Here is a 13,246-nt window from a genome sequence, read left to right as displayed (position 1 = left end):
GTGTAGATTGTGGCTTCCACCTTTCTCTCGCACTCTCTCCAAAACCAGGTTTAGTACCTCATGTCATAAATACCAGGTAGAAACTACCATGCAGTATTTAGAGAGAGTGAACAAAGCACTTCACTTGGCCAAACTCCTAAATCCCCAAAATGGGAGAATTAAACATTTCTATTTTTGAGAAGGTGGGAATGATCCATGGACACTTAATACAACCGCTGTGTCAGATTTCAAAAAAACTTTACCAAAAGAACCAACCATGCAATAATCTGAGTACAGCGTTCAGACAACAAAGCAGCCAAAAAGATATCAGCCATATTGTGTAGTCAATATTAGTCAGAAATAGCATTATAAATATTCACTTACCTTTTATGATCTTCATCAGAATGCACTCACAGGAATCCCAGTTCCACGATAAATATTTGATTTGTTTGATAATGTCCATCATTATTGACCAAATAGCGTTCGGCTGGACGCGCATTCAGGTCCAGCCGAACGTTGGACGAAAAGTTCTAAAAGTTATATTACAGCCCGTAGAAACTTATCAAACTAGGATGTTTTTATCATAAATGTTCAATAATTTTCCAACCGGAGAATTCCTATGTCTGTAGAAAAGCAATGGAACAAGAGCTAACTCTCTCGTGACCGCGCCTCAGAGCCTGTGGCACTCTGCCAGACACCTGGCTCAATCAGCTCTCATTCACCCCCATTTCACAGTAGAAGCCTGAAACAACATTCTAAAGATTGTTGACATCTAGTGGAAGTGCAATATGACCCCATTTACACTGTATATTGGAATGGCAAAGAGTTGAAAAACTTCAAACCTCAGATTTCTCACTTCCTGGTTGGATTTTTCTCAGGTTTTTGCCTGCCATCTGAGTTCTGTTATACTCACCGACATCATTCAAACAGTTTTAGAAACTTCAGCGTGTTCTCTAAATGCGCTACACCAAATGCTAATAGCACTCGTTAAAACCCAAACGTTCATTAAAACTCACATGCAGGGTACTCAATTCAAGCTACACTCGTTGTGAATCTAGCCAACGAGTCAGATTTGTAAAATGCTTTTCGGCGAAAGCATGAGAAGCTATTATCTGATAGCATGCAACACCCCGAAATACCAGAAGGGGACGTAAACAAAAGAATTAGCGTAGCCGGCGCAACACAAAACGCAGAAATAAAATATAAAACATTCATAACCTTTGACGAGCTTCTTTGTTGGCACTCCTATATGTCCCATAAACATCACAATTGGGTCTTTTTTTCGATTAAATCGGTCATTGTATACCCAAAATGTCCATTTATGAAGACCGTGAGATCCAGGAAAAACACCGTTTTTAAACTCAACGTAATTTTTTTTAATTAAAAAAGTTGCCTATAAACTTTGACAAAACACTTCAAACTACTTCTGTAATCCAACTTTAGGTATTAGTAAACGTTAATAAACGAGGTATCTGTATTCAATAGGCACAAGTTTGGAAAACGTAGCCCACTTTTCCGGTTCCATTTTTCACAGCTGTGGACCTGAAAACCGGATGTAGCTATTACTTAGATGAGCAAGGATTTAGTTGAATCGAAATCACAACACTGGCGACATCGTGTGGAAGCTGTAGGAACTGTAATCCCATCCTGAAGTATTTTTCCTTCCAATAGACAATACATAGACTGGCGGATTGATTTTTTCTCCGTCGATTTTGTGATCAGGTTTCCTTGTGATTTTGACCACGGAACTCGTTCTGTTATAGTCACAGACACCATTGAACCAGTTCTAGAAACTTCAGAGTGTTTTCTATGCACACATACTAATCATATGCACATACTATATTCCTGGCATGAGTAGCAGGACGTTGAAATGTTGCGTGATTTTTAACAGAATGTTGAAAAAAGTAGCCCGATCTCTAAGAGTTAACTGTTCTGCTCAATCCATTTTGGGGCGGCAACTGTCCGTCTGCATGGTCGAATAAAAATAGGCAAAAGTCCTATGGATACTGCTCTAGTGTGTTGAGAAAGTGAATCACTAGGGGACTTCACAGATATGCAACAAATGTCCTATGGATACCGCTCTAGTGTGTTGAGGAAGTGTATCACTGGGGGACTGCACAGATAGGCAAATGTCCTGTGGACCGCTTTGTTGTGTCGGAGAAGTGAATCAATAAAGGGCTGCTTAGACAGATAAAAACCTTGTATAGTACACTTCCGAGACAAAAAAAGCGGTATCAGAGAAGGGCTGAATTTGCAGGTCGCTTAGGAAAGTGTAAGTGAGTGAAAATCTTCTGTCCTTGGTGGGGAAAAGGTTGAGCACCTCTCCTGGATCGTCACTTTAGTGTGACCCAGCAGAGAGGATGCATCTAGTCTCGCACTGAGAAGGAGAGGTGTGAATTTTTAAAAAACATAACCCTTTACGCTTTGGTGGGGAAAAGGTTGCGCACCTCTCCTAGATTGTCACTTAAGTGTGAACTTGCAAAGAGGACAGACCAAGTCCCACAGTAAAGGAGGGGATTATTCCTTATTCCTTATGATTTATGAATGGGGCATGAATGACTACCGAAGTGATAAGAATAGAATGATATAAGCTACCAAATGGTATAGAAATAAGGAAAATAAGAATAAAAAGGTGATTTATGAGACTAGCTATAAGGTGGTGGCAGTCAGGAAAAATAAGTATACTATAAGAAAGACGAACACACACATTTACAATAACTGAATTTTGGCTAGGAATATCAAGTGTGGACAAATTATTAATAGAGAAGTGAATGGCAGAGCAGGATGAAACTAGAGAACAAAGGATAACATGAATAATACAAGAAGCTAAAGGGATAAAAACACATTTTTGTAAGACATTTGAATACGAGGATTTGCTTGGAAAAGGGTATAACTTAACAGAGGAAAAGAAAACCGCCCCATTAAGAAGCCTAACAGAAATATGAAACCTAGAAGAGGTGGAAGAAGAGTGGCCATACATAGACTGGAGTGACACAAACTGTCACCAGACTAACATTAAGAAAAATACTGGTGACTAGTAGACCCAACACAGAAAAGGGACTTAACCTGAGACTGCTGTTAGGACGACCAAGACTGCAAGTGGTAGAAATGAATAAAACGGCAGTAGAAATCCTAGGCACCAGGTATCCCCTATTTAGGGAGGAACTAACAAAAATATCCCAGAAATGGGAACATGAACCAAGAAAATGACAACAGAATGGCCAGAAGGAGGGACGGTTGATGTCACAGTGTGTGAGGAAATGGAAACCATAATAAAAAACTATAAAACAAGTAACACAAAATAAAAAATAAGACAAAAATTAAGCGAGGTGATAAAAATGTTTAAAGCAGAAGGAGAGGGACTGCTGAAAATAACAAATACAGCGAGAGGAATGTTGAGGAAAGATGATGAAAAAACAGACAGAAAGAAAGTAGAATGGTTTACAAAACCTCCACCGTACACCAATGGACAATTTCCGCTGGTGTCAGGGATAGTGGAAATAAAGGTAGAAATAGAGATAGAAGAGGAGAAGGAGACTCCCTCTGCACCCTCTCGGGTAAGAGAAAAAACAACTAAAAGGAAGGAAATGAAAGACTGAGCAAACTACAGAAACAAGGCTGGAAAGATTTGACCGTTATAAAGGATTAAGAGAAGCCCTGGCAAAGATGCCAATAAAAGAAGATGAAAATGAGGAATCATTAGATGAAGGTATAATGGTATAAGATAGATAGGACAAATGAGCTAGTGGAAAGAAGTATAACAACTAAAGAGAGAACTAGCAAGAGAAAAAGAAAAGAAAGAGAGAGCGGAGTGCCCTCAGGGAACAGGATCTTGGGGAACTGGATGAGGAATGTGAAAGGGAAGGAATTGACCTAAGGGAAGGACTCTGACAGAGAAAGTGAAGAGGGAAGGCTGAGAGATAAGAGAAAGCTGAAAAAACTGAAAAGTATGACAGACAATTACCAATTTTGATAAAGGGAATAAAAGGGCAATATGTCCCATGGGCTCGCAGGACCTGGAAGGGTTGGTTGCTCGCCTACCTGACCTGGAAAATGGATGAAAACTTTTGAAGAGCAAACCATGGGGAAACTGCTGGCTGTGGGGGATCTGAAGGCACTGTTGGTGAGAGTAGTGGGAGTGGCAGAAATTGAGGATGTACTGTATGCCAGCGACCTGAACGGAGCAGTGGGAAACACGCTGGGAGACGGAATAAACTTTTACTCACATCACCCCAATGTATGGCACGCTTTGAGAAGAGAGCAACAGGCGAATAAGAGTCCCTTCCTGATTGGATTTTTCTCAAGCTTTCGCCTGCAATATCAGTTCTGTTATACTCACAGACAATATTTTTGCAGTTTTGGAAACTTTAGAGTGTTTTCTATCCTAAGCTGTCAATTATATGCATATTTTAGCATCTTGTCCTGACAAAATAGCCCGTTTACTTTGGAAAAGTTATTTTTCCAAAAATGAAAATAGTGCCCCCTAGTTCCAATTGTACATTGTGTGTTTTCTCGTAAATTACGATAGATAAATGGCTGGTTCTATTTTTACTTACATCGTAGGTTCATGTACTTTGATGTGAAGCGGTCAAATTATAGCGCTCTATTACCATTTTTGACCTTTCATCACCAAAAAATAGGCCTTAACTCAAAAAGCATTGAGGCCTTGACCCCATCTTGTTTCTGTGCTAAAAGCCCATTTTGCCAAACCCACGCTCACCAATTTTTGTCTTCGAAGTCTTTTCCGTTTAGGAGAAATTACCATGTCACTTTGGTGATGTTTTGTCCATTTGCAATAAGCAGCCAGTCGTCATCTGGTGGAATTTTCCGGTACAGCGGAAAAATGACCAAAAATGTAACATTTTATTAAACAGAAACCAAATGTCCGAGAGACTTAATTTGATGCTTCCCAGAAGAGCGGGCCCTGGCGCATGACCCGAAGGCCGCCGGACTATTTTAATAACACTCATGGACATCTAATTTGCCATATAGAGATCCTCATCAATCATATGGGAAATGCCAAATCGTTCCCTTCATGTATGTACAGATAATGTCTGGGAAGAGGCTATGAAAAATGAGTGGTACAAATGGGCACAGTACTCTATGGATATGATTACAAGACTGATTGTCTGGTATGCACTCCCTCTACGCTGAAGGAATTGGTAGTTATGCCTAACCCCCACAGCTACCAGGAATGTGCTGACTTTAACCACAACTTCTGTCATCTAAGAGACTGAGAGAGACCATACTGTCCAGCAGAATGTTTGTCATATTTAGGAAGCCTGGAATATCAAAAATATTATAGTCGAACAGGGTGTGGAGATTAACACAATAATTATTGCATAGGCTATAAATAGACATAAGTGTTTTCATAAAAAAAATGGGGAAAACAACCGAGGGAAATTTCAGGGTGAGTGTGGCATTGTCTGGCATCTAACCAAGGATACCTCTTGGAAAGCGAATACACAAAGAAGGGCGGTGTATCAGGCAGCAGGAACAAGCAGAAAACATGTAGTGATGCCAGAACACTGTCAGAATCAGACCCTAGCATTACCCCTGATTGCTCTATATGAGGGTCAGTCAGTGGCATATTTCTTCTGGGTTTGTCAGGGGGGACGACATAGAGCAACATTACCAAAAGAATGGGAAGGACTTTGTGCTAGGGTACAGCTGGTGCAACAAGCAGTAATAATAGATTGGGGCCCCTTGACGATCAAGATATTGCTCCAAAAATAATTAGAAGAGCTTATGAATCTGACACCAGAGTCTATCTGGATACAATAGAACAACTGAGAGAAATTCCTAATGAATACAAGGTAAGAGATTAGATAAATATTGATTCCAACCCTAATTTTGTCTGCTAATCGCCTAACAAAAACTTGGAGTGGATTAATTATATTTACTATAATCAACAAAGGTTTATTAACGATACAGACTCTGCGTTGACAGCACTAGGAGTACAGGTGCAGGCAACAAGTATTAGTGTTGAATTGGCTATTCCCGGAAAAAGGAGGAGTCTGCGTAATGTTCGGAGATGAAAACTGTGCCTTGATCCCTAACAACATTGCTTCGGACGGGTCATTCACTGACGCAATGACCAAACTGAAAAGACTGAGACAGGGGCTTGGGATGTGCTTGGCACATGCTTGGGATTGGCTGAATTTAACTCTGTGAAAATGTGGATCAATGTTTGCAAAAATGGCAATTATCATAGGTATAGCACTGGTGGTGAAGGGAGTAGTTTGTTTTTGTTGTATCTTACCTTTGTCAAAATCTCTCCTGATTCAAATCACAGTAAAAACGATCACTGTCCAGACAGTCATTACAAACCCACCTGTGGAGGTGTACACTGTTCCTGGAGCTCCAGGACAATACACTGACAACCATTCAATGCTAAAGGAGGACCGTTGGACTGCCCATTAGGACACACTGAGTGTCAGTGGGGTATAGTTCCAGGTGGAGGGTGGGCTTTTTGTGTCTATAAGGAACAACAACAGTTGCTGGAAAATGACATAGATGGGGATCTTCCGGACATATACTCAGTACTGAACTATAAAAAGGACAGTGAGGACATCAAGCCTGATCACAGACCCCACCTAATGTCAAAGGGCAAACTCACTTTCACAAACTTTGTTCAAAAAGAGGTTTCTGTAAATGGTGCTCAAAAGATGAGAGAGATGGACTTTATCATCATGCTGAACCATTGGAATGTGACAAAGAGGTGATTGCCCTTGATGTTGGGACAAGAACTCAGATATTATAAAATAATATAACCATGTACTCAATGGAGCAGTTGCTGAATGATAAATGACATTAGACCTTCTGAATATCTGTTCGCCTAGATATGTATGTGACACAGGGTTTTCCAGTTACAAGAGTCTATGGACCACACCTTTAACTTCTTCGATATAGGGGGCGCTCTTTTAATTTTTGGATAAAAAAACGTTCCCTTTTTAAACAATATATTTTGTCACGAAAAGATGCTCGACTATGCATATAATTGACAACTTTGGAAAGAAAACACTCTGACGTTTCCAAAACTGCAAAGATATTGTCTGTGAGTGCCACAGAACTAATACTACAGGCGAAACCAAGATGAAATTTCATACAGGAAATGCCCCAGACTTTGAATGCGCTGTGTCTCCTTATATGGCTGTGAATGCGCCAGGAAAGAGCCTACACTTTCTGACGTTTCCCCAAGGTGTCTGCAGCATTGTCACGTATTTGTAGGCATATAATTGGAAGAAAGACCATAAGAGACTACATTTACCAGGTGTCCGCTTGGTGTCCTCTGTCGAAATTATTGCGCAATCTCCAGCTGCGTTCACCATTTCGTTCAGATGAGAAAGGCAACTGCCACGAATGATTTATCATTGAATAGATATGTGAAAAACACCTTGAGGATTGATTCTAAACAACGTTTGCCATGTTTCCGTCGATATTATGGAGTTAATTTGGAAAAAAGTTTGGCGTTGTAATGACTGAATTTTCGTTTTTTTTCCATAGTCAAACGTGATGAACAAAACAGAGCGATTTCTCCTACACAAATAATTTTTGGGAAAAACTGAACATTTGCTATCTAACTAAGAGTCTCCTCATTGAAAACATCTGAAGTTCTTCAAAGGTAAATTATTTTATGTGAATGCTTTTCTTGTTTTTGTGAAAATGTTGCCTGCTGAATGCTAGGCTTAATGCTATGCTAGCTATCAATACTCTTACACAAATGCTTGTGTAGCTATGGTTGAAAAGCATATTTTTGAAAATCTGAGATGACAGTGTTGTTAACAAAAGGCTAAGCTTGTGAGCCAATATATTTATTTAATTTCATTTGCGATTTTCATGAATAGTTAACGATGCGTTATGCTAATGAGCTTGAGGCTATGATTACGCTCCCGGATACGGGATTGCTTGACGCTAGAGGTTAATCCTCCAACAGGTTTTGCACTTATGTTAAAATGGTTGTTGGAGAGGTGTCTGTGAGGGAGGGCCACATATGCAGGTGTCATATTAAGAATTACATTATAAAGATTTCCAGACAGCATCCCTATCCGCGTCCTCAGAGCATGCGCAGAACAGCTGGCTGGTGTGTTGACGGACATATTCAATCAATCTTTATCCCAGTCTGCTGTTCCCACATGCTTCAAGAGGGCTACCATTGTTTCCAGTTCCCAAGAAAGCTAAGGTAACTGAGCTAAATGACTATCGCCCCATAGCAGTCACCTCCATCATCATGAAGTGCTTTGAGAGACTAGTCAAGGATCATATCACCTCCACCCTACCTGACACCCTAGACCCACTCCAATTTGCTTACCGCCTGGACATGAGGAATCCCTACGTACGAATGCTTTTCATCGACTACAGCTCAGCATTTAACACCATAGTACCCTCCAAACTCGTCATTAAGCTTAAGGCCCTTGGTCTCGACCCCGTCCTTCCTGACGAGCCGCCCCCAGGTGGTGAGGGTAGAAACAACATCTCCACCCCGTTGGTCCTCAACACTGGGGCCCCACAATGGTGCGTTCTCAGCCCTCTCCTGTACTCCCTGTTCACCCATGACTGCGTGACCATGTATGCCTCCAACTCAATCATCAAGTTTGCAGACGACACTACAGTGCTAGGCTTGATTAACAACAATGATGAGACGGCCTACAGGGAGGAGGTGAGGGCCCTCAGGGTGTGGTGTCAGGAAAATAACCTCACACTCAATGTCAACAAAACAAAGGAGATGATTGTGGACTTCAGGAAACAGCAGAGGGTGCACCCCCCAATCAACATCGACGGGACAGTAGAGGAGAAGGTGGAAAGTTTTAAGTTCCTCGGCATACACATCACGGACAAACTGAAATGGTCCACCCACACAGATAGCATGGTGAAGAAGGCGCAACAGTGCCTCTTCTACCTCAGTAGGCTGAACAAATGTGGCTTGTCAACAAAAACACTCACAAACTTTTACAGATGCACAGTCGAGAGCATCCTGTCGGGTTGCATCACCGCCTGGTACGACAACTGCTCCGCCCACAACTGTAAGACTCTCCAGAGAGTAGTGAGGTCTGCATCACCGGGGGCAAACTACCTGCTCTCCATGACACTTACACCACCCAATGCCACAGGAAGGCCAAAAAGATCATCAAGGACAACAACCACCCGAGCACCTGCCTGTTCACCCCACTATCATCCAGAAGGCGAGGTCAGTACAGGTACAACAAAGCTGGGACCGAGAGACTGAAAAACAGCTTTGATCTCAAGGCCATCACTAACATTGAGTGGCTGCTGCCTCATTCTCTAGCCACTTCAATAATTTAAATGAGATGTCATAAATGTATCACTATTCACTTTAAACTATGCCACTTTATATAATGTTTACATACCCTACATTACTCATCTCAAATGTATATACTGTACTCTATACCATCTACTGCATCTTGCCTATGCCGTTCGGCCATTGCTCATCCAAATATATTTTTATGTACTTATACTTATTCATTCCTTTACACTTGTGTGTGTAAGGTAGTTGTTGTGAAATTGTTAGATTACTTGTTAGATATTACTGCATGGTTGGAACTAGAAGCACAACCATTTCGCTACACTCGCATTAACATCTGCTAACCATGTGTATGTGACAAATAAAATTTGATTTGATTTGTTCTGTTTAGCTAGCTTGCTGTTGCTAGCTAATTTGTCCTGGGATATAAATATTGGGTTGTTATTTTACTTGAAATGCACAAGGTCCTCTACTCCGACAATTAATCCACACATAAAAACAGTCAACCGAATCGTTTCTAGTCATCTCTCCTCCTTCCAGGCTTTTTCATCGTTTAATTTATACGGTGATTGACATCTAAACTTTCATAGTATTACCACGACAGCAGGCAACAGTTTCAATCACCCACATGGGTTAAACCAATGAGGAGATGGCACATTGGTACCTGCTTCTATAAGTCAATAAGGAGATGGGAGGGAGAGGCAGGACTTGCAGCGCGAACTGCGTCAGAAATAGGAACGACTTCTATTTTAGCCCTTAGCAACGCAGACGCTCGTTGACACTAGCGAGTAGTGTGGGTGCAATAATTGAATAACATAGATTCCTAAATGTATTTTGCAACGCTGGCGCATGCGATGCGAGAGGTGTAGTTAGGGTATTAGGTTGTAGTCATTAAAACTTGTTTTTCAACTACTCCACTGTAGTTTTGGCAAGTCAGTTAGGACATCTACTTTGTGCATGACAAGTCATTTTTCCAACAATTGTTTACAGACAGATTATTTCACTTATAATTCACTGGGTCAGAAGTGTACATACACTAAATTGATTGTGCCTTTAAAACAGCTTGGGAAATTGTAGAAAATCATGTCATGGCTTTAGAAACTTCTGTTAGGCTAATTGACATCATTTGAGTCAATTGGAGATGTGCCTGCGGATGCATTTCAAGGCCTACGTTCAAACTCAGTGCCTCTTTGCTTGACATCATGGGAAAATCAAAAGAAATTAGCCAAGACCTCAGGAAAAACAATTGTAGACTTCCAGAAGTCTGGTTCATCTTTTGGAGCAATTTCCAACACCTGAAGGTACCACGTTCATCTGTACAAACAATAGTATGCAAGTATAAACAACATGGGACCACGCAGTCATCACACCGCTCAGGAAGGAGACGCGTTCTGTCTCCTAGAGATGAAAGTACTTTGGTGCGAAAAGTGCAAATCAGTCCAAGAACAATAGCAAAGGACCTTGTGAAGATACTGGAGGAAACGGGTACAAAAGTATCTATATCCACAGTAAAATGATTCCTATATCGGCATAACCTGAAAGTCCGCCCAGCAAGGAAGAAGCCAGACTACGGTTTGCAACTGCACATGGGGTCAAAGATCGTACTTTTTTGAGAAATGTCCCCTGGTCTGATGGAACAAAAATAGAACTGTTTGGCCATAATGACCATCGTTATGTTTGGAGGAAAAAGGGGGAGGCTTGCAAGCCGAAGAACACCATCCCAACTGTGAAGCATGGGGGTGGAATCATCATGTTTTGGAATCATCATGTTGTGGAGGTGCTTTGCTGCAGGGGGGACTGGTGCACTTCACAAAATAGATGGCTTCATGAGGCAGTAAAATTATGTGGATATATTGAAGTATCATCTCAAGACATCAGTCAGGAAGTTAAAGCTTGGTCGCCACGCCTTTTTTTTCTAGGCAAGTCAGTTAAGAACAAATTCTTATTTTCAATGATGGCCTAGGAACAGTTGGTTAACTGCCTGTTCACGGGGAGAACGACATTTTGTACCCTGTCAGCTTGGGGATTTGAACTTGCAACCTTTCGGTTACTAGACCAATTCTCTAAACACTAGGCTACCCTGCCGCATACTTCCATAGATGTGGCAAAATGGCTTAAGGACAACAAAGTCAAGCTATTGGAGTGGCCATCACAAAGCCATGACCTCATTCCAATAGAAAATGTGTGGGCAGAACTGAAAAAGCGTGTGCGAGTTAGGAGGCCTACAAACCTAACTCGGTGTCAGCAGGTCTGTCAGGAACAATGGGGCAAAATTCACCCGAACTATTGTGGGAAGCTTGTGGAAGGCTACCCGAAACGTTTGACCCAAGTTAAACAATTTAAAGGCAACACGACCAAATACTAATTGATTGTATGTAAACTTCTGACCCACTGGGAATGTGATGAAAGAAATAAAAGCTGAAATAAATCATTCTGTCTACTATTATTCTGACATTTCACATTCTTAAAATAAAGTGGTGATCCTAACTGACTTAAGACAGGGAATTTTTACTTGGATTAAATGTCAGGGATTGTGAAAAACTGAATTTAAATGTATTTGGCTAAGGTGTATGTAAACCTCCGACTTCAACTGTAGGTGTTCCTTTTGTCCAGGTGGGAAGGGGCAGTGTGGAGTGCAATATAGATTGCATCATCTATGGATATGTTGGTGTGCAATGCAAATAGGAGTGGGTTTAAGGTTTCTGGAATAATGGTGTTGATGTGAGCCATGTCCAGCCTTTCAAAGCATTTCATGGCTATAGACGTGAGTGCTCCGGGTCGGTAGAGCTGCCACTTTTAAAAAATATTTTTTTCCCTCTGGTTGCACATTTGATAGACATTAGGTAAAACTGATTTAAATTTCCCTGCATTAAAGTCCCCGGCCTCTGGATGAGCATTTTCCTGTTTGGTTATGGCGGTATACAGCTCATTGAGTGCGCTTTTCATGCCAGCATTGGTCTGTGGTGGTACGTAGACAGCTACGAAAAATACAGATTAAAACTCTCTAGGTAGATACTGTGGTCTACAGCTTATCATGAGATACTCTACCTCAGGCAAGCAAAACCTAAGGACATTCAACGGCAGTTTTCTCAAAAGTGAGTTTTCAAGCTTATCAAATTTCAAAGGACAAGTAATTTCCCATTGTTCCTCAAATGCAATGCATGATATACAATTTTGTAGCTCTGAGTCTCTACTTTTATCCAATGTAAAAAACACTTTCAAACTTTGCTACATAAGACTCATTTGAGTCAGTTGGTCACATATGTCTGAATCTCTCAATAACTTGCCCATAAAATTATATGTCTGTCTGTCTGTCTAACCCTAACCCCTGTGACACTCATGTCTTCCCATTAAATACAACATATTGACTAAAATGTCACACATCTATTCCCACTGAATGTAGTGTATTGACAAAAACATAATATATTATGTTTTCCTTTTTGCTAAACGTGACAAGATTAGATTTTGAGGCCTATACTGGACTGAACTGAGAGGGAGAGGAGATGAAAGAACAGGCTTTTTGGAGTGCTTCCCTGGAAAGTTTAGGGTACATTTCTGTAGCTCTTAACATAGTCTGGGCAAGAGAGAGAGAGGAGAAGAGGGAGATGGATAAGAAAGCAGAAAGGTGTGAGAGAGGATAGAGAATGAGATGTACAGATACCACAGGTAAGAGAGGGAGAGAAAAGGATATGAAGAAGAGAGGGAAGAAGAGAAATGGAGAGGGGTGCTTAGTGTGGGTATAGCTCAGCATGCCAGGCATGGTCAGGGAATCCCTCTCCCACTGTTTCCAGGGGAACAGAGACACAGAGAGCCATGCACTGCTGTTTCCGCCTCCACAGCTCACCCACATAGGCCTGGGCAGGGCCCATTATTTTGAATGCAGTGGTGCGTGTGTGAGAGAGAGAGAACAACAGATATTGTATATTCTTCACCCAGCCCGTAGTTGGAAAGTGAAATTAAAATATGTACAAAATATATACAGAAAAAAACAAGGAAAACTATATT

This window comes from Oncorhynchus masou, chromosome 22, assembly GCF_036934945.1.
Source record: "Oncorhynchus masou masou isolate Uvic2021 chromosome 22, UVic_Omas_1.1, whole genome shotgun sequence".
NCBI lineage: Eukaryota > Metazoa > Chordata > Actinopteri > Salmoniformes > Salmonidae > Oncorhynchus > Oncorhynchus masou.
Note: the sequence above shows the minus strand (reverse complement) of the source record.